General features: G+C 42.3%; 1 long non-coding RNA gene across 1 annotated transcript; it reads right to left on the bottom strand.

Moving 5' to 3' along the window:
• Positions 1-2,642: 2,642 nt before the first annotated feature.
• On the bottom strand, positions 2,643-6,055 carry LOC308189749. The gene is made up of 3 exons (XR_013946573.1): positions 5,694-6,055; positions 4,138-4,274; positions 2,643-4,020 (listed from the first exon to the last, which is right to left on the bottom strand). It is a non-coding gene; the product is annotated as an uncharacterized lncRNA (long non-coding RNA).
• Between the last annotated feature and the right edge of the window lie 14,826 nt (positions 6,056-20,881).

Consider the following 20,881-nt stretch of genomic DNA (forward strand, 5'->3'; position numbering starts at 1 on the left):
GATCTAAAAAATTAACTGATATACTTGCTAACCTTGTCAATATTTCCACTAGCTTTCAATTTCCACTAGTGTTTTGTAACTTACAAAGGTAGATTTCTTTCTTCCCTTATGTTGTTTCAGAGTTTGCTGTTTCCCAGGCCATAGTTTTCCAACCCAGCTCCAATATTCTCCACTCTTTTCTGCACCATTTCCTACCTAGAAAAGTAAGTAGGAGTAAATGTTTTTTAAGCATCATTCAGTGAGATACTGGGAAGGATTCGGTGAGCCTGCAGAGCTTGATTCACAACTTGTGTGTAGGTAAAATCTGTGTTAGTACCAGAAGCGCTAGGAGCCTCCTCCTGGAGAGATGTCTTCCTGCACTTGCACTGCCAGCCCAGATACATGGCTGAGGCCTTTCCCAGCACCCTGACAGGATTCCTCTTGGTGCCCCAGGCTGGCTGATGCAGTTTGGTGCCTCCTCTCCACTGCTCTAGCCTGCGTCCTTGCAATCACTGTCAGCCTAAGCACAAAGGTAGCAGAACTATTCCAGGAGGTACATACAAAAAGGAGAAGCAATAGGCCAGAAAGTGCCACAAGGAAGCAGCTGTAACAACAGTGGTGTTGTGAGGGAAGGATACGTTTTTGTAGCTAAAAAGGTGAGTCATATGCTTTTTTGCTTCGGGCTGTTTGAGAACATTATCCACTGATTCTGTTACTAAATTTATTTCTTTCCTGATTTACAGTAAAAAAAAAAAGTAAAATATTCCCTAAACTCTTCAGGTTTTTTAGATAAAGGGATATTTCACCCTTATTAGAGTAGACTAAATAAGCATAAAAGCCTCCATTTCAACTTTTAATTCCCCTAACATATTATTTTCCAGGTGGGAAACTCTCTTTTGAATTCATAGTTCTGAAATCTCGCATCTGGTAGAGAGATGTTATCAGTGCTGCCTTTCAGCTTTCTTTCCTGAGCAGTGATGGTAGCACAAGTATTTGAAAATGAGACTTATTCAGAAAATTCCACCCAGAAGGTGGTGAGAGCTCCCTCCACCAGTGTCACTGCAGAACCCACCCCAAACTGCACACAGCTGCTTCGTGCATCTCCAGCTGCCGCCTCTGTGCACCACGCCAGAAACCTGGGACTCCTGTTGATGGACTTTTTGGGAAGTTTGCATTCATCAAGGTGCTCTGTCATCAATGAACTTAAAATGCAGAGGAATCAACAGAAATAGTACTGTGCAAATAATTTAGTGCAGAGAAAAGAGAAGACGTTTTGTTCAGCTGAAGAACGGATGTTAGCTGCCAGATCTCACAATGAGCCTCCAGAAGCATACATTGACCAGAAAACAGAATATAATTTTTCATACTAACAGTGAAAAATAGGTAAAATGATTTTATGTTACAGCAGTGATAATCAGAAATCACTCTGGTGTGTCAGTGATCCAGATTCCATAGTGTGATGCTGAGTTCAGTTAGATGAGAAAGAGGAGTGGCGTGGTTAAACTGCAGGCTGAAATCAAAAGCATAAACTTTAGCGAGAGTCTTAATGCACCGAGTGCTGATCACACATTACATCTTAATATTTTGACTTAACTGACATTTTATCTACTTACTGCTGTAAAATCATACTGTTTTCTCTCAAAAGAAGGTAAAAAGCTATTATATAAGGCTACGTTATCTCTGCCAGCTCTTCCTAAGTGCCTGCCAAATGAGGAAGAAGCAATACTGCATTTACTCTGAAGTACTAAGCAAGTTTAATAAGTGGTTGTAATTAAGTTCTGACAATGTGAGAGCATCTTCTTACTGAAGAACCAGCATATCATTGTTATTTAGTTCAGAAATGGATGAAGGAAGCACAAACCCTATTCCTTCACTTGCGTGTGTACCTGTGTCTACACAAACCTGCAAACACAGACCCAACGTAACTTTAAGAAATACATGGACAGAATTCCTTCCTCCTTCTTTAAAATTAGTGATGTCTGTGACATAGTTCTTTTCAAAGCACAGTATTACTCAAGGGTGATGTCTTTGCCTTTGATAAATGCATTTACACACGTACACCATGACTGGTGTGATTCGTAGAGACTGGATGCTTCATTAGTGGGAGAAATGTACCTGGAACCCCACTGTTCACTTCAACAAAACACTAAACACTCTGATGGGAGCAGAGGGGGATTAAATGATTTCTTTTCCCTCAAAGAGCTCTAAACTACTATTTTTTTTTTTGTTCTGTTTAGTTATAGACATACCAAAGACTCTAAGTGGTGTTATCAGAAATAGCAACATCTGTCTGCTTGAGAGCACAGAGGGCTACATGCCTCACTCCTTCAAATCTGCCACGGTGGGACAGAAAAGCAAATATAAAGATATAGAAATCTTCAATCTGTATCATCAGGTATAATGTGCATTTTTCCATTTAAAGCTCACATAAATTTTTCTGCATTATTTTGGTCTGCTTGCAGTCATAGTGGTACTGCAATACGTCCCGAGAGCCCAGGTGAGAGGCGGCTGAGACAAGCAGACCGTAGGGCTGGAGAAGGCTGTGCTGGGCAGGCTGAGGTCTGCAGGGCAGGCTGCCTCCCAGCACTGCTGGCCACGGGACTTTCCAGGATGCTCCGGGGATGGTTTGGGACAGGCAGGTTTTGCTTTACTTCCCTTTATCAGCATGGGTAACAATATAGCATCTGTTAAGCGCTGGCTGTAATTAAAGACAGTTGCTGGCAGTAGCTGGAATTCTGATTTTGCGGGGGGTCCCCTAAAAATCAGAAGTAATCCTTTGGGCTGTGAATTGCCATGTGGCCGAATGGAGGGGAAGGCTATTTTGCTGTCTGAGCTGCTTGCCCGTCTGGGTTTTCAACACCATTAGCTACCAAAATGAGCTGTAAGTAGTGAAAGTTCTCTGCGCGCTACATTTTCCTTCAGCATTGAAGAAATCACAGAAAGCATATCCACTTTTATCAGAGGGTTAGGAGATAAATGACAAACTAAAAGGGCTTGTCTTATTTTTTTGCAACAACAACAAAAAATCACTTGAGCCCGTGTAAGCCAGTTTTATCAACGTGCCTTTGCTCTGCCAGGATCGGTATGTGACACTGTGTAAAGCAAACATGTGGAGCACATCAGAGATTTTCCACTTTTCTTCTCAGAAATGAGGAAGCATGGAAAAAAATTGAATCCAGACTGCAGATGGTGGACAGCTTACTGTGTTTGTTTCATGTGCATTTCCGTATGCTATACTACATGTTAAAGCACAACTCAGAAGCCAAGGGGATGCTATTACATTTTTTAAATCATCTATCTTTATGTCTGATTTTTGAAAAAGACACCATAAAGAGAGGTAGAACAAACAGCACATGCCCTTTAAGGGTGCACTACATTTTTCCTCTCCTTTCTTCTTCCTTTTCGAGTTGCTCTTTCAGGTCATTAAAATGGATTGTGAAGAGGCTCCCATGTATGAACCAAAGGCGCTTCCCAAAAGAGAGGTCAAGGCATGCTCTGCTCTTGAAGTTGAGCAAGGGAAAGTATGATAACTGTTATTATGATCTGAGGAAATCTGTTGAAGATGCAAACACAGGTATGGCAAAACAGATAATGAGCCCCTGAGAATTTGGCTTGTTTGGATGAGGGTGAGGTAGACACCATAACATGACCTTCAAAGGAAGGCAGCCAAGCCGAAGTGACAAAATCCCACAGGTTCAGGGAAACGCTAAAACCAGACTTCTGTGAGCTTGTAGCTCAGGCTTGTCCTGCTTGACTTGCAGATGAGGATGAGATGCTGGATGTCTGGTGCAAGGGTGGGCCTCTCAACCACAGAGTGCACGCCCGCCAGACGGTGAGCCTTGAGGAGAGCCCCAGAGACAGGGAAGACCAATGCCATCAGCTCTTCCTTCAAGCACAGCAGCTAACAGACTTGAAAACCCAATAAAAGTATTCTCCCCTGGGCAGTTTCCATCCCCCAGTAAGAATCCAGTCCTGACAGATGCTTTGGGATTTGATACACCTAAAGGGGGCAGAAGGGATGGAGGGCAGGGGAGGAAGAATCTGTTGTGCACAGGGGAAACCTACCAAAAGGTTAAATGCTTTGTAATGATTGACAGCTCTTCTGCTTTTTAAAAAAAAGCAAAAAAAAACACCATTCCCTTCCTCCCCATACACCACCTTGTTCTGCTTTCCCAGAGATCTCTTCTCCAGCTTCTCTCAAGTGTCAGATTGTGCCTGTGCGATGGTCATGGTGGTGTAAAGCTCTGCTGGATGAGGACCGCAAGGGCAAGTGTTCAGGATGGACTTGACAGCCTCTGAAATTAGGAGGTGATCTGGTTATAACTGGGGAATACTGTGAATATTAAACAAGTACAGATCTACCACTTTCCTAATTGCTCTCTTTCAGTCCCAGTGAGTCTGAGAAAGTACCTCCATCAGTTTGTTCTTACAGACAGAGCAGAGGCGGCCCCAGGAAGTGCTGGCTGTGAGGACTGTGGATTGCACTTTGAATTCTGCCATTGCTAAAAAAGGAGAGGGGAAGGAGACAAGTGGAACACAGTTCTCTCATGGGACATTTTGCCAGCTGATAAAGGATGAGCTGCCCAATAACTAGTTTATAGACTGCCTAAACCACCTGAGATTACTTTTGCTCAATTTCAGAAAAGGGGTCTGTTTGAAGAGTTAGCACAACACAACTCTCCCGAAGGGGATCAGATTGGGCTTAGATTTCAGGCTAGAAGGCTTTTAGGAGGAGGCACTACTGGACTTCTTAAATCCCAGCTCTCAGACAGCCTTCAACAACATAACAAAGCTTCTGTTCTACATTTTTCACATTTAGATCATAGCTAGTGTTAGGAAGAGCCAATTTTGAAGAAGCACTTGATTCTCTCACATGAAACTTCATTAGTCATGTTCCTCGCTCTCACAGTCTGTCATCTAGAGACTTTTGCCTTGCCTTTCCAAATAAGCCTCCCATGCGTCTTTCACATACCCACACAGACCACGCGAAGAAGGAAGAGGAAGACACATCCAAGAATAGGCAGTGTCAAAAGGTCAATGCTTTTCTAGGCTTTGATTCAGAAAATTGTCTTTTACAGATTTTCAGATTCTGAAGCCTGCTATTATAACTCCCTGCATCTTTGAAGGAAACTTCAAGGAGATACGGTTTGGTAATAATAACAATAACTGATTGGTGAGCCTTCATTTGAACTTACCTGATCCTCACTCATCAGACTTCTTGAGTGGGATCTTCTAGGATCTGACAGCAAGGGGATCCAGGCAAAATAATTGTTAGCAGGGCTACTAACAATGCACTTTTTAGTGACAGCTGGAGAGCCCTGTGTGAGCACTCCCTTGTCTGAAAATCCTCCCTGCTGTGACACTGAGCACATCCTCATCATGGGCTAGAACTGGTTGTTCGGGGGCAGATGTAAATGCCAACACACTTGGGTTTGACCCAACATGTGACTCAACTCCAGACCATAGCCTCTACAGTTACATCCGTACTCAATGTTTCTGGCTGACATAGTCTTTTTTAAATGGCTTTTTGTAATGACTTACAACTTATTAACTGCTGTTTTCAGTTATATACTGATAAAATTTGCTTTAGCTGTTGAAAAGAAAGCATCATGTTTAATTGAGAAGACTTTCCAAAATTGTTACATTTCAATCACAGAGGCAATGGTCTATTCTTTACTTAAACAGCAGCTGTATTAGTTAAAATGAAAGAATACCTTGATCTTCATGGTCTGAGAACCTTCTTGTCCTTTTGAAGGTACCTCCTTTGTGCAGAGGATGCCAGCTTCTCCAGGGTGTGGGCTGGTACAGGTGCACAATTAAGCAGCCTTCAAAGCTCTTCTACCTTTGCTTTAAATAAGGTACTTACTGCAGAATTGCTCCAGCTGTGATGTTCCAAGGATAGAAGAAACCTGTAACTACCTTTTAGTAGAATAAAGCTCAGGTATTATGCAAAAATACTTAATACACAAATTACTTTTTAAAGATGTTCTCTCTTCCCAAAACTTTGCCTTGTTAAGCATAAAAATATTTCATAGAAAACTTGATCTTAAAAACAGTGGGTGAGCTGCATATTCTCGGCATCTGCGTGTACCTTTCCCTGATCCCAAGAACCGAATTCCCTCCATGCCGAATTCCCTTAGATCCCTTCATTTATCTTAGAAAAAAGCCAATATAAAGTAATTTGAGAATATTATTATCTATCAGTATTCATACTGATGGCTAATACTGAGCAATTCATGCAGTGACCATAATGTTATGGAGTATCACTTACACATCTTCTATAACAGTAGAAGTCTGGGTTCATAATGCAAGCGTCCAAAATTATTTTGAAAGATATAATTCTGAGAATGTTAAAACAAAATAAAAATGTCAGTAGCAATTTCCACGGAAAGAGAATATTTTCCTACTGCTACATCAATGGTGTGAAAGTTATGTAAGTCTGACACTTGACTCTGGCCAGCAGCACTCTGTGTTGTCAGGTGTGCCAGATGTTAGTGCCAAATAATCTAATACGTCACCTGAATACACAGTATGCCTTCTTGTTCACAGACAGATTTTCAGGTGTCCTATGGCAGGGGCATGTCAAAACCTCAAAAGTTAAAATAGGCAATATATTTCCTGTAGTAAGGTGTTACAGTCTAGTTTGAGTGCTGATTAACTGGGGGTTGTGTTTCTCACACTTTCTTACTCTCTGTCTTATTTTTTTTTCCCGTAAGTTCAAGGACATCAAGCCAGCAAGGAAGAAAGAAAGTTTCAATGGGAAGTGAACAAGATGATAGAAGATTTGTGAAATAATTAGAGTTTTATGACTAAAATGAGATTTTTTCAAATACAGAACAAACGCCTATTTGCTGAACCTTTAGGCTATGCTAATGGGAAGTGGAGGATAGGATACAAAGAAGCATCTTGGGAAGGTCACACAATGCTTTGAAAAAAAGTTTCTTTGGCTGGAGAGACTATCATATTGATGGTATAGGTATGAGCAACAAATCCTTTTGCATAGGGGGAACTAATGTCTGAAGTTTGGGCCTGCCTTATTAGAGATGTGGTTTCTACTTCAGACCAGTGTAATCTCCAACGGATGAATTATTTACTTGCTCGTAAAAGTTATCAAAGGTATGGCACTATTATTACTGGTCAGCAGAGAAGGGAAGACAATAATTGATTCCTTAATATAAATTATTATCATTTATATCCTGGGAAGATCTAAAAGATGGAATCAGAAGTGATCTGTAGTGAAAAGTATTTTTTTTTTGTCCTGATGCCCTCAGCTGGCCAGCAACTGGGAATCTCCCCTATGACTGTTGCCACAAAGTGTATGTCCTCCAAGCACAGGGTTTTGTGCATGGCTCATCTTTTATCACCAGCAGATAAGTAGCTTCTGACCACATTTTGTCAGGCCCAAATAATAGACAGGAATGAACGAGGGCCTATCTTAGTCCAGATCATCTTGGCTTTGTCCCCAGACTGCAGTGCTTACAGCAGCACATAGATTTTCTTCCTGCTGAGTTGTAATAAAAATATGGAATAAATATGGATAGAGTTCATTTTCTGTAACAGCCACAAGGCAAAAAGACGGTAAGCTGAGTTTCTCTAACAAGCTGCTCAGTGTGACATTGATATATATATAAAAAGTTCTTCTTACAAGATATTCCACTGTAAGTGAATACTCATCAGTGACCTGGAGAGATTAACTACTTTCAACAACATAATTTGTGGTTACATTACCAGAAGACATTTTTGTCTATGAAACTTTAAGCTCATGGAGTGAAAATGAAGAATACGGCATGGTGAATTTTTCCAAGAACCATTTCAATTACTTTGTTTCAGTTAACATTCCTCTTTGTAGACAGCTACCTTTGAGGATGTTTTCTGAATCTTGTATTTCTCCTGAGTTTTTTGATCTGAATGGGCATGATGGCTTGGGATCTGAACTGAGCTAAAAGAAAAAAAAAATGTTTTTCTTCTCATGCTATTGTCAATGGAGAGAGCCTCATTTAAAATGCTAAAGCTGGAATCTCAAAACCTGCAGTTTTGGTGGGCTTTGCTCCTTCTAGTTAGATATGTGGGACCATAGTATTTATAAGTTTACAAACAATATAACATCAGCCTCTTCCTCCTGCTCTATGACAAAATCTGTATGTTTCCAGTTATAGTCCACTGAGGTTTTACTGTCTCAGGCATTTCTAATAAAAGTGAAGAATGACACGAGCACAGTGGCTTTGTCTCAGAGGATCCTGAAGTCCCACTTCTCCTGCAGCATTTCACAGAGTTCAGGCAGAAAATGTGTAGAGAATCCTTACATAAACTCACATAAGGGGCGAAGGTTTAACCTAATGTAAAGCTGAACTGTTACATTGTTTGTTGCTAACAATGTGTTTATATGCAGTCGCAAGTTTCCCATGCAAAGCCAAATAATGTTCACTTAGGAAACTCTGGAGCTGTGGTATGTGGCGGGCTTTATACTCTGTGAGTTATGACAGTTAATTACAAACAAGATTTACAATTCCTTTGGGATGGAGAGAGACTCTAATGTCAGCATTTTGACTTGAAAATATTCTAAAATATCTCCCAGCATAGGAGGACTAGATCTTATCTTTCCAGGCATATAACTATTTGTATTAATTAAGAGAATACAGGACACTGCTGATATCTGGATCCAATAAGTGAACAAAGCAAATGAAAATGCAAATGAAAGAATGATCTGATATGGCATGGTGTAAATTTTAATCCAAATAAGGCTAAGAGTGGGTTGTTCATGGTGCTTCATCAACACACAAAATGTACTTACTCTGGGAAATGTACAACAACTGGCAAACAGTATATGCCAAGTTATATTTTAGATTAGTAAAATAAAACTGAAGTTTATTAAGTGGCTGCTGTAATTCACAAGACAGAGAGGTGGAGATTTGAGAACATCTTTTTCTTTCTGATGCTACTATATTACCATACTTCATCAGGGAACCTGTGGCTTTGAAAACAGATGAATACACAGAAGTTGTTGGATTGATGAAAACAAAATAAAAAGAAACCTAAGAAAGGCAAATAGCCTCCCCCACACTCAGGTAACTTAAAATGACAGAGAAACAGTTATAAAAGCAATTCACTATACAGCTCAAGTCATCTCTTGTACAGACAGGAGTGTGTGAAAGTCAATTTAATAACCCCTAAAGAATTTTAATTGATTTTCTTCTTTTAAATACTAATTATTCATCTGCCTGCAAGTGACATCAATTTTAGAAAAGCTAGTTATAGATTTTTAAAACTCTATAAAAATCATAATAGATGTTAATTTTTCTTTATTTATTTGTTTATTTTAGCAACCAACTGAAAATACATCCTGGAGAAAAAAAGAGCAAAAATCATACTTCTGGCGGCTTTAGTAATTTATTATTTTTTTCCTATACCTTGTTAGTTACTTCTTCACTAACAGAAATATTAAAAAATATTAATGGTAAGACTGTACCTTCAGATACTACGAGATAAATGGAAAGCGTCTTTTCCATAAGATTTTCCACAAGACTTTCCATAAAACTTGTTACCAAGTTACTGCTTCTGGGCATTCTGCTTGACAGCACATTGAGTTTGAGCCAGCAGTGTGCTCTGACAGCCAGGAGGGCCAGCTGTACCCTGGGGTGCATCAGGCCCAGCGCTGCCAGCCGGCAGGGACGTGATTGTCCTGCTCTGCTCTGCGCTGGTGTGGCCTCACCTCGAGTACTGTGGGCAGTTTTGGGCACCACAGTAATAAGAAGGACATAAAGCTATTAGAGAGTGTCCGAAGGAGGGCTGAAGAGATGGTGAAGGGTCTAGAGGGCAAGACGTATGAGGAGCGGCTGAGGTCCCTTGGTTTGTTCAGCCCAGAGCAGAGCAGGCTGAGGGGAGGCCTCATGGCGGCCTGCAGCTCCCTCACGAGGGGAGCGGAGGGGCAGGCGCTGAGCTCTGCTCTCTGGGGACAGCGACAGGACCCGAGGGAACGGCATGGAGCTGGGACAGGGGAGGGTCAGGCTGGGGGTTAGGGAAAGGTTCTGCACCCAGAGGGTGGTCGGGCACTGGGACAGGCTGCCCAGGGCAGTGGTCACAGCACCGAGCCTGCCGGAGTTCAAGGAGCGTTAGACAGTGCTCTCAGAGGGATGGTCTCAGTTTTGGGTGATCCTGTGTGGAGCCAAGCGTTGGACTTGATGATCCTTGTGGGTCCCTTCCAACTCAGGATATTCTATGATTCTATTTTATGATTCCATGATTGGTTGTGTACAACTTCATTAAAGGTCTGAATACAGGTGCTGCACTTGTTCCAGAACAGAGCTGACAATAAATTAGATGTCAAAAGTAAAGTAGCTTCTGTTTTTTCTGTTATACAGGTATACACATATACCTCATCTGAGGGTACCTCTGGTGCTCCGAATCCTCAGTCTTCAGAACAGGTCAAGCTCTGTGGCCATTCAGGGCAGTTCTGCTTGTGATGGAGCAGAGAGGTGGTGGCCTAGGGGCTCCATCAGTCCCTTTTTCATTCTTCGAGGAGTAAACAGCAGTACTGAGAATTTTCCCAGAGTGCGGTTGACCTTGATGTTCTCTGTCTCTTAGTCTGGAAAAGCTGCTTTTTTCCCACCTCCTTTTGGCAAGAGCATGACTTGTAAATCAAAAGGTGATTAGAAAGTCTTTGTAAGATTTATAAGATTTCATATGATTATGAAATCTTTTTAATCTATATGCATGCTATTGAATGTAGGACAACTCCCTAAGATTCTTTGGAAAGTGCTTGAAACACGTGCTATTTGTTTTCAGACATAAATACAAACAAGACATGATGTTTTATACTTTTTTTTTCTCATTTTCAGCTTTACAGAGCAATAAAGTCGTAATCGTAGAAATGTGGACAGGAAATAACAAAATAAGATTCAATCTGGAGAATTGTGGGCTGATATAGCAGATAAAAAATGAATTCAAAACATATATTCAAGAAGAAAAATAAAAGATAATTGGAAAGCAGCAATAGAGAAGAGACCTAAGGGTAGCAATAGGCAGGAAATTACAAAGCCATTTCAAATGCAATGTAGTATGCATTGGAATACTACATTGGAATAATAATATTTTATCCATCTGACTGAACACCTCAAAATGATTCATGGGCTTTATACATTGCTATCATTTTGCCCATCACTGGAAAACATTCATTGTCGAGGTGTTTTTTCTCTTGTATTTTATTCTCTTTGTATATATATTTTCTGTTAATAAAATATATTTTTTATCTCTTATTCTTTTAAACACATCTAGTTATTTGAAATTAGATCTTGCTGCTCAGGTCTCTGCTGCGTGGCAATGGCGTGGGTGCCAGGACACCCAGGGCTTTGTGTGTCCAGAGGGGTTAAAGCAGAGCATTGCTATGCTTGGAGCAGCAGTCCCAGCTGCTGGTGGCATTCCCCCTTCATGGTACCTTGTACTTTTCCTTTTGAAGCTGCCTCAGTTTTGCAGAAGGCCTTCAGCTGGAGCTTTCCCCAGACAGCTGGTGTCCTGGACAGCCACAGCCCCTCCCTGCACACAGCTGGGCCATGAGCCCCAGGGGAGTGGAGGTTTCCTTGGTGGAGGTTTTGGAGCAAACATAGGGTTCATTTGGAGGGAAGATGGCTTGTGCCAGAGTTTCCTGAGTTTACACTGTGCAAACAAAGTCTAGCTTTGAGAGATTTTATAGCACCTGGGTGATCAATGAATATAAATAATTAGTTATAAACTTAACAGAGGATCCACTAATGCATGTTAAAAAAAAAGAAAAAAGAAAAAAGTACTCTGTCATATTTGGGTATGTTTATACTTAATTCAATAATCATATGGCACCATTTGCCTATGTAGATATCTAAATCAACCATTCAGAAAGCAGCACCAGGCTTAACCTGAGGAAAACAGTTACTACAGCCATTCTGTGCTGTGTCCTGGCATTTCAGCTAAGGTTACAGGTCCCTTTTAAACTTCTTGGTTTTCTATAGTCATTACATTTATCTATAATATTCAAATTATAAGAACTGAGTTCTTATCAGTACTCCACAAATTTATTGACTTGCCTGATTTAGCTTAAACGCAGAGCAATGTGTAGTAAGGCACACACAGAAAAGACTGTTTGCTTTCCACTGTGATTTTTCCCGTGTTCTTCATAAGTGGAGATACTTACTACTACTACTGACGGTACAGTAAACACCATACTTGAGGAAACACACAACATTTGATGGCAATAGCTGCATGCACGCTACAGGGATGTGCATTAGAACCTGGCAAAGGATTTACTTTGGGGAAAATGATTGTTCTGTCTCCCCTGTGCATCTGAGAGAAAAAAGAAAAAAAAAAGTGAGAAGGAATATTTTCAAATACAGATATGAGTACTTATCATTCCTCTACTGGTATGCGCGTCTGCATGTGTCAACTCACTACTTTTCCATTTATGCAATGGGGATTTTCCAGAAGGAGGTATTCACCACTGAAGTATTTAGATCCTGCGGCTGCAGGTTTAGAAGCTGGAGAGTGCCCAGATGCTTCCAGCTTTTGTCAGTTCCTGCTCTCTGAACTGCGTTGGATGCTTGCCCCAGCTCCTACAGCCCTTTCTCTTTTGGGTAGTAGAGTAAAAGGGTATTGTTTCTCCTGGGCTTGCTTTGGAACATATAAGGAGCAGGAAAAAGTCTGTCTTGTATGTAGAAAAAACATGGCATATGAGATTTCTTGTGCCCTTATATATAGAAAAGATACTTGGGAGTGCTTGAAACGCACAGAAGAGCTGAGTGGGGACAGGGCTCTGAAATGCAGATGTCATTGTGGAGGGCCTGCCTTAAGGCTGCTGGCAATAGCAGCACCCATGAGGGCCAGCCCTCTTTGAGATCTGGAGGCTGTGCTGACGGACCTGGTAGATGGAGAAGAAAATTCAGGTTAGGGTGATTAAAATGACATTGCTTCGCTGACGTGTTGCACACAATTTATCTTCCAAGCTTGCTGAAGTATTACCTGTGGTAGCATTGCTGGCACTGCTCAGCCTCACTTTGGGAGTGCAGAGCATCCTGTGTGTTGAGTGCCCCAGGCACACACAATCATAATCTAGTCCTGAGTTAATTGCTAAAAGCATCCAAACGCACTTGAATGGAAGATAGTGCCACTCCTGAATGAAAGCAAGTAAATGCTGCAGGGTTCTTTCTGTTGCATGAGTCACTGACGGACAAGGAAAAAAAAAAGCCTCAAAAACAATTTATGGAAGAAATGTTATGCGTGTTATGCATGTCTATATCTGATGGCTGATGAGTCAAAATCAAAGAGAAGAAAGGTGTTGCTCTCAACCCTAGGCTGAAAGATAACCAAAGAAACTGTTCATGAGAAAAACTTAAAAGGCTTTATGGATCTCCATTTTATTCGATGTAGGGAAAACAAACATTTCCTGGGAGGTGGCTGTATGGCTTTAACTGGAACTGAATCTAGGCCTAAAATTAGGATTGTTTTTCATAATGAAGGATTGTTAAGAAGTAATGATTTAGTCAGTCAGGAGTTCCTGTTTGGTAAATACTTCTCTTGGATTTGTATATTGAAACTGAGTATCTATGGCTACATTAGCGCAGGGATGACATCAAGTCTGATTCCTTCTGGTAGCTTGGATGCTTGGGGTCCACCGAAAGCGTCAGTTTCATTCAGTCTGTTACCTCCGTTTTCTGATGGGGAGCTCAATATGGAGAACTTCATGGGAAGTCAGGGTGTACTGGAAGTGCATTTTGATAGCTCTGGCTCTAAAATGCTTTAAGCCATATTTCTTCCCAGTTTTCTCCCAGCTTGAAGCATTTGATTACTCATATTTGTAAAAAATATGTTTCTAAAGATATTAAGTACCAACACATCTCTTTTTGTCTTTTTTTTTTTTTTTTTTTCCAGACATGATAATATGCTGTTTGTACTGTTGGAAGTCTTTTACCAGAAAGATCTAAAATCCATGGGATTAGTAAGTAAATGCTTTTTCAAAGGCACAATGTATTTCTATACCTAACTTTCCAGCATAGCAAGATGTCATTGCAGGCTTTTGCTGAAAATTATTTAAAGTAGCCCAACTCTGCTTACTTCCTTTTGACATTAGGGTTATTTATGAGATGATTGTTAAGCCTGACAATGCCAACAACATTTTTGTCCAGCTTCTCTCTCTTTTTATTTTTTTTCCCAGCTCAGAGTTGGTCTCTCTGTTGTACTTAACCCCAGGCAGTAGGAAGCAGAGTTTCTTGATCTCGTGCTCCAGCCAGCTGTCTGGTACACACATCAGTGTTGTTCAAAATATCTCGGATGGGTCTTTCTGGCCTTCAAATTGACCTGGGGCAGGGAAGATCACTCTACTCTATCCTGAATAGCTACAGGAGTGGCACAAAGGACACCAGAAATGATAGAGAAGATGCCAAGCAGGACAGCTCATCCCGTCTGTGGAAGTTTCCTTCCAAAAACTATTGGTTAAAATATAGCTCATGTCATTATGTTGGTAATTGAATGTTGTCAGCTATTCAAATGCTTTATGGAAGGCACATGATCCACTCGGTCCACTCCAGAAGATGGATGTAGGATGGTAAGCCACTCTCTGCTGGGCTTGATGAAAGATCTGCCTAGCCAAGTAACCTGTCCCTGGCTCTAAGTGGGTGCGAAGGGAAGTATGTAAGGGCAAAGCAAATGTGCGACTGTACTTGCTCAGCATGTTTTCCTTGTTTCCAGCATGAGGGTTTTTCGTAGCTTTTGGTGGCATCTTTGTACAGCACAGCCCTTGGTGGCCTTTTCTTCCAGTGGTCTATCTGGTTGCTTTCTCTGTAAATTTGTAGCTGCAGCAGCATTTTTCATAGCTCTATGAGGCACTTCCCAATATTTTCTCTCCATCATTTATGACATTGGGGTCTTTTGTCAAGTCTCCATCAATATTCTTTGTTCTTGAGCTGCTGTGTGCTTGTCCATTTAACTGTCCAGGTTCCTGATATGGAAGCAGTTCCATATGTCTGGGGTCATGTAGGGAGAATTTTTCTTGATGTTTTCCAGATGCTTTTTAAGATTAGGAAATCAGAACTGTGCACACTATACAAGAAACAGGTACTGTGTGGTTTTATACAGGGAACACAGTCACCTGAATACACAGGCCCTGTGCTGCTCACAAAACAAACTGGGCTGTCCAGCAGGGACTTCAACCCATGTTCCTCCCTTGTTGCATTTGTCCTGAGGGTGGAGAGAAGCCATCAGACTGCAAAGTCACCTGTGCAGATCCTGCTGAGTGCTCAGTGACACACAATCAACTAAAACAAACACACAAAAAAACAAGCAAAAACAAAAACAAACAAGCAAGCAAAACAAATAAACAAACAAACAAACAAAAAACACCCAATACAAAAAGAAAGGATCATCACGAGAGAAACCACAACATATTTCAGAAAATCCTTTGAAACCTGTTTGTGCAGTCCAATAATTTCTCGGCCTAGCACACAAAATCACTTTCTTGTGACCTGTGGGGAAAAAGTGCTACAATGAAATGGACTCAGAAAGTGAACTTGACAGCGTCATATTTTATGTCTTTATTTTTTCATCTCTGCATTTTTCTATAGGCTACAAACTATTAAACAATAAATCATACATCTTGACCTCAGATGTTTTTTTCCTGTAAGTTAACCTCTTTGGATAAATATTGCCCTTTGGAGCTCCCTGTTAATTCTGCCTGGTTATTTTACCCGTAGTGCAATTTACAGTGTGGTTGTCCACTATTAACACCATATGTGTTCATGTTGGGAATTTACCTTTCCACAATAAGGGGGAAATAAAAGTTTGGGGCAAAAACTTTAGCTTATGATTTCCACACAAAAAGCAAAGGCAGTTAAACACAGCAGAGAATATGAGGCCATGTGGATGTTAGCATGCTTAAACAACTTTCCAGCATCCCAGGCTGCTGTGTCTTTCCTGCTATGGTTGCCTGTGAAAACTGGATGAAGCTGGCAGGTGCTACTATCATTCCTTCTTTCTGCAGAACAATTATACCCTAAGCCTGTTTATGCTCCTAAGCAATTCAGATGAAGTGACTCATTTGGACATCTGATCCTAAGATAAAATGTTGGATTCTGACGAAGACTGTGGCCCTCAGGACTTTAAGATTTCCCAGGGTTGTGAAACAGAGGCGCTTCCTCTCTTCTCCAGCTTCCCTGTGACTTTGGGTGTACTTGGCAAAATTGCCAATCCTTTCTTTTGCTAGTCTTTGTATGGAGTAGCAAATCCATGGAAAATATATTTATCAGCGGCAATGGATGACATTTTGACAGTAGAAGAGTTTTCACCTTAGCAGTTCAGCTTGGCTTGTCTCTTCATTTATTGGAAATGTAAATAGAAGCAACATAACATCAGCGTTAGTAATACGTGCCTTTAATCAACTTGGCCTAAAATGATGGCTTCCTAGAAATCTCATACAAACACCCAAGTTGATGAAATATTATCTAGCAGTTAAAAGTGAAGCACTTCGAAGTTTGGAGAGGTTACAGAAAAGCTTTAGCATGGAATGTGGATGTGTGAGTTGGAAAACAGATTTTAAATTCTCCTTCTTGTCTGCCTACGCTCTGGATGCCCAAACACTGCTGAGCACCAAATATTTTTCGTCCAGAAATTCCTAGGAGCTTTCTGTACAAATGCAAAAGAGCTTGGCATCTGTCTCAGAACCGTGTAGCTAGTGCTTATGTATAGAAAAATACTTAATGGTATAACAGCACTAAGTACTCCCAGGGGAGCACCCTCGCTGCCAATCCATGTGCTATGGGAGATGGAGGACTGGGAAGAGAAGGCAGGAGTGCACATGTTCGTTTCTGATCAAAACTACTAATGCACGGAGAACAAAAAAGTGTATATATTGATACGTGTGTATATATATGTATATATACATATATGTATAAGAATACATATAAGGATGTGTGCAACACAGTGCGTGACAAATCATAAGGACCAGAGTCAGGTTTTGCCTATTTCCCTCACTCCAGAAGATTTCCCTGGTCAATAGGCTCATGAATCATCTCGCTCACAGCTCATTTTGCTCCTTCCTCTTTTATTTTCCCATGCCCTCCCCTGCTACTGCCCGCTGCAGGGCAGTGCTCTTCCTCACAGACTTCCTTACTGCCTCTCTTTCACTTACCAGCTCTCCATGGTCAGGTCACCGCTTCTACCTTCTCTTCACATCCCAAGCTTCTGAGCAGTGGGGGCTCAGAAAATGCACAGCTTTCACATCCAGGCCACTGAGGGCGATTCATATGCAGTATATCTGCATAGGGAGACTTGAGAGGGTAAAGAGTCAGTGGAAAAACTACAGCTAAGCTTCAATAAAATGCTATTGTCCATGGGAAATGGGAATGCTCAGCAAATTAGTGATTTTCTCAGTTACTGTAAAAGTACATCCTAGCTCTCACACTTCCGCTAGGCTCAAGTCCCTCCTTACAACTAGGCAGGCAGAAGAATTTCCTAATAAAATGCCTTAAAGAATTTTTTAACATAGGCAGGACATGTATTTTCCCTTGACCTTATCTGGGGCAACAGCCACAGCTGGGTTTTTAAAGTTTTTTTCTCAAAAAAAAGAGAAAAAGGGACCAAATTCCCTATTGACTAAAAGTGTACAGAAACTGCATCTGCTTAAGCTATTGGCAAAACTGGCCATTCGCATCTTTCCCCAAAAACATTTCAGGAAGATAGCATTTTGAAAAGTAGTTCCCAGAAAGGACAGTGAAAAAGAGCGCTCGAATCATGTCAGCTTAGGTAATGTTTGTCACACAGCACCGAGCATTACGACTTTTTCCATAATGGTAACAACTTATCTGCTCTAGCAGAAAATGTGTTTCAGACTCTCCGTGTTGCTCAGCTCTGCATTTTAGTCCACTGAGTCATCCCAAATGGTATCAGGATGCACTTCTGCAATTTTCATAACCTTGTGTGCTGCTTTAAAAGGCACAACTGCCCTGTGGGATTCGGCACAATAGTAGGTGGCAGGACAAGATGACCTGTTGCAGCGTTGTACTGCAATTAGAAACACCAAGGATGTGCAAAAAATATCTGCATGGAAATACAAAATAATGATTCTCTTCTAAAATGCTGGATTAGGTAAAAAAATAAAAAAAAAAAAAAAGGAATTAAAAGGGTATATTAAATTCCTATGCCTGTTTTTTAAGCAGCAGCATTCTTTAAAAGAACATCAACAAAGGTGATTCCCCCAGCCGGTGAGGGACAGTGACCAGAGCCTGGCTCTGCCACCCAGCGATGCTGGCACAGCCCATGCTGGCTGCCTGCTGGGTGCCCCTTCCAGGGAGCCCACGGACGTTTTGCAATATCTGCTTTCAGCCCCAAACATGGCAACAAATCTCAGATAACAGAGTTCAGCAGCACACAGTCTCCTTGTTCAGCCAAGTCTTTCCCTAAACAAGGCAGCTTTAGGAAAATATTTGGGGGAACTTCTGCTATTGAGCTGGGTTTCAATGGAGTCAGCTTTGTTTAGACACAGGAATTTTACAAAGAGGACACAGAAGAATGAAGCGATGCCAGCCAGAGCTCTGCTGGCCCAGGGGCGTGTGCTTTGCATCGCGGGCACCAAACGGGGAGGAAACCATAGCAGTGCCGCTGTGCGCCTGTCCCCTCAGGACTGCAGGCATGTCGCTGCATTTCCTTCATGTTTATTTTACCGCTTCCCCTCTAAACACTTTGCATCATCCTGGCTGTGCTCCCGAGGAGCCGTGGTTCATGGCTCCGGCTCGCTCACGGAGCCTTCCTGTTGCCTTTTGGGCTGGCACCCGGTGGCGTTGCCATGGGAAAGGCTGTTTGTTACCTGTTACAGCCGGGGAGGAGGGAGACATGGGATCATTTAAATAATAATAATGATAAAAGAAACCCACACATGCTTGATGAGTGCATGAACTTTTGTTATCTACATGCTGTACAAAAAAAAAAAAAAAAGAGCAGGTCTTGGCTGCTCTGAATGTACTTGAACTGGGCAGTGCCCATTCCTCAGTTCTGAGTAACCTGCTTGGGATCCCCGGGGACGGCTTCTCCTGCCAGGTGAAGCACAGCACTAAGTATTACGCCTCTCAAAGCAGAACTAAATCGGAGGCTGGGTGCAGAGGAGAGCAGGACTGCTGGATGGCAGAGGCCAAGCACTTGAGAAAATCAGCCCATGGTGTTGCAAGCCCATCAGCTCCTCCGGCCTCACCCACTGCAGCCAGCACAGAGGAGCATGAGCGCTGCGGGCAGAGCCCCCATCACACCGAAATTTTGCCTGGAAATTAACTTCATCCCATTAATAAGAACAGGAAATACTTCTTGTTTTCTCTTGGGAGGGGAACATTAAGTAATGGCTTTATCTTAATTTGTCAGGCTTTGCCCTAGGGACCAAAATTAAATGGCTGGAAGCCAGCAGAGTACTCAAGAACCAAAGCATTAACGCTCCGATAAAAAAAAAAAAAATCATTTTAATTAGTTTTCCAGCTGAAAAATAATGAGGTTCTACATGCCAAAAATCTGAAATGGAGTAATGGAAAGGCCTGTGCTTATACAATAGGTTCTGATTGCAATCTCAGGGCTCCATTTGTATTCGTTTGTAGCGCGAAACAAAGGAAGGTGTTTGGATTCTCTCTCTTTATATAAAGCCTCTGCTCCGGCACTCAGGGCTGGTCTTGAACCAGGCTTCCCACAGTCTTGCTGCCAAATCTACAAAATTTTCCTGGCTGACATTCAGGAAAGTACTGCTCGGACTCTAGGATGGAAAGTTAAAAGACTTTGCCTGGATACGCTGAAACATATACAAACAGTGCTTGACGTATGGCGTTGATTCATCCTGCACAGGCTGTCCCCGCTGTATCCCGGGGGGAGAGAATTGTAAAGCTCCCTCAGATCCCTTCAGCCGCTGGTGTTAGATGTTAGCGAGAGGAATCATCTTAAACACTCTTGGAGATGCTTCCCTGTGGGGATTAGCGGCGCATAGCTGGGCTGCAGCACTCCACGGGCCGAGGGGTTTAGCCTGGGACAAACAGCTCAGACGCATTAAAAAAGGACTCCTATGGTCAAAGATACCATTAGTCACCAAGAGGTTGGTCTGATTGTTGGAGGAGCGATGGACATTTAGGTGTTCATTGCTCCTACTGCATACTGAGGAGAGCTATTGCAGCTTGAGTTACAAGCCCCCAAACAACAACAACAACAGGTGGAATAGGAAATGTCTCACTGCTACAAGCATTGTAAGGGATATTCGCCTTGTTTATAAAACCACGTTGTGTCTGCGAGGGCTATTATCAGAGGGGCAAACCCGCCCCTGCCTGGCAATCACTGCTGGTAAGCAGGATGCAGGTGGCTGTCCCGGGGCCGCAGCGAGGAGCTGCACGGCACGAGCAGGCTCGGTGTGCCTGCCTCTGTACATCTTTGCAGGGCTTATCCTGGCAGGGGTGGCACGGGGCTGTTTCAGCCCCTGCCATGCAGTCCCTGCTGCAGAGCACATCTCCTGTGCAGCGCAGTTTTTCAGCTTGGTGATGGTGAAGCACTAAACCCAGGGGGGTCAGTGTGGATGTGGCAAGGAGAGGAGAAGGCTCTGACCTGCCTGAGGAGCAGTCACAGGCATGTCCCAGCTGTGTGAGAGGTGCTGGCCACCAGCAGTGTCCCTGAGTGCAGCGGTGGTGTCCCCAGGAGCTTGGCAGCCAGGAGGGAGCAGAGCTCACTGTGCTCTGTCTGGAGGTCTTCCAGCCCATGGGGTCGGCTAGGGTCCTGCCCAGCCTCCCTATTTGTTCCTCCATAAGTGACCTGGACACATAAGGGCAGGGATTTACCCTTTACTCCTCATTTCTTAAATCTACCTTTTGTGGAGAGAAGAACCTTTAGGTTTTTCTGTGCTCAAAATGTCACTGAGGACCCCAATGCAAAAGCAGTA

Source organism: Anser brachyrhynchus (genome assembly GCF_964034855.1).
Source record: "Anser brachyrhynchus genome assembly, chromosome: 1".
NCBI lineage: Eukaryota > Metazoa > Chordata > Aves > Anseriformes > Anatidae > Anser > Anser brachyrhynchus.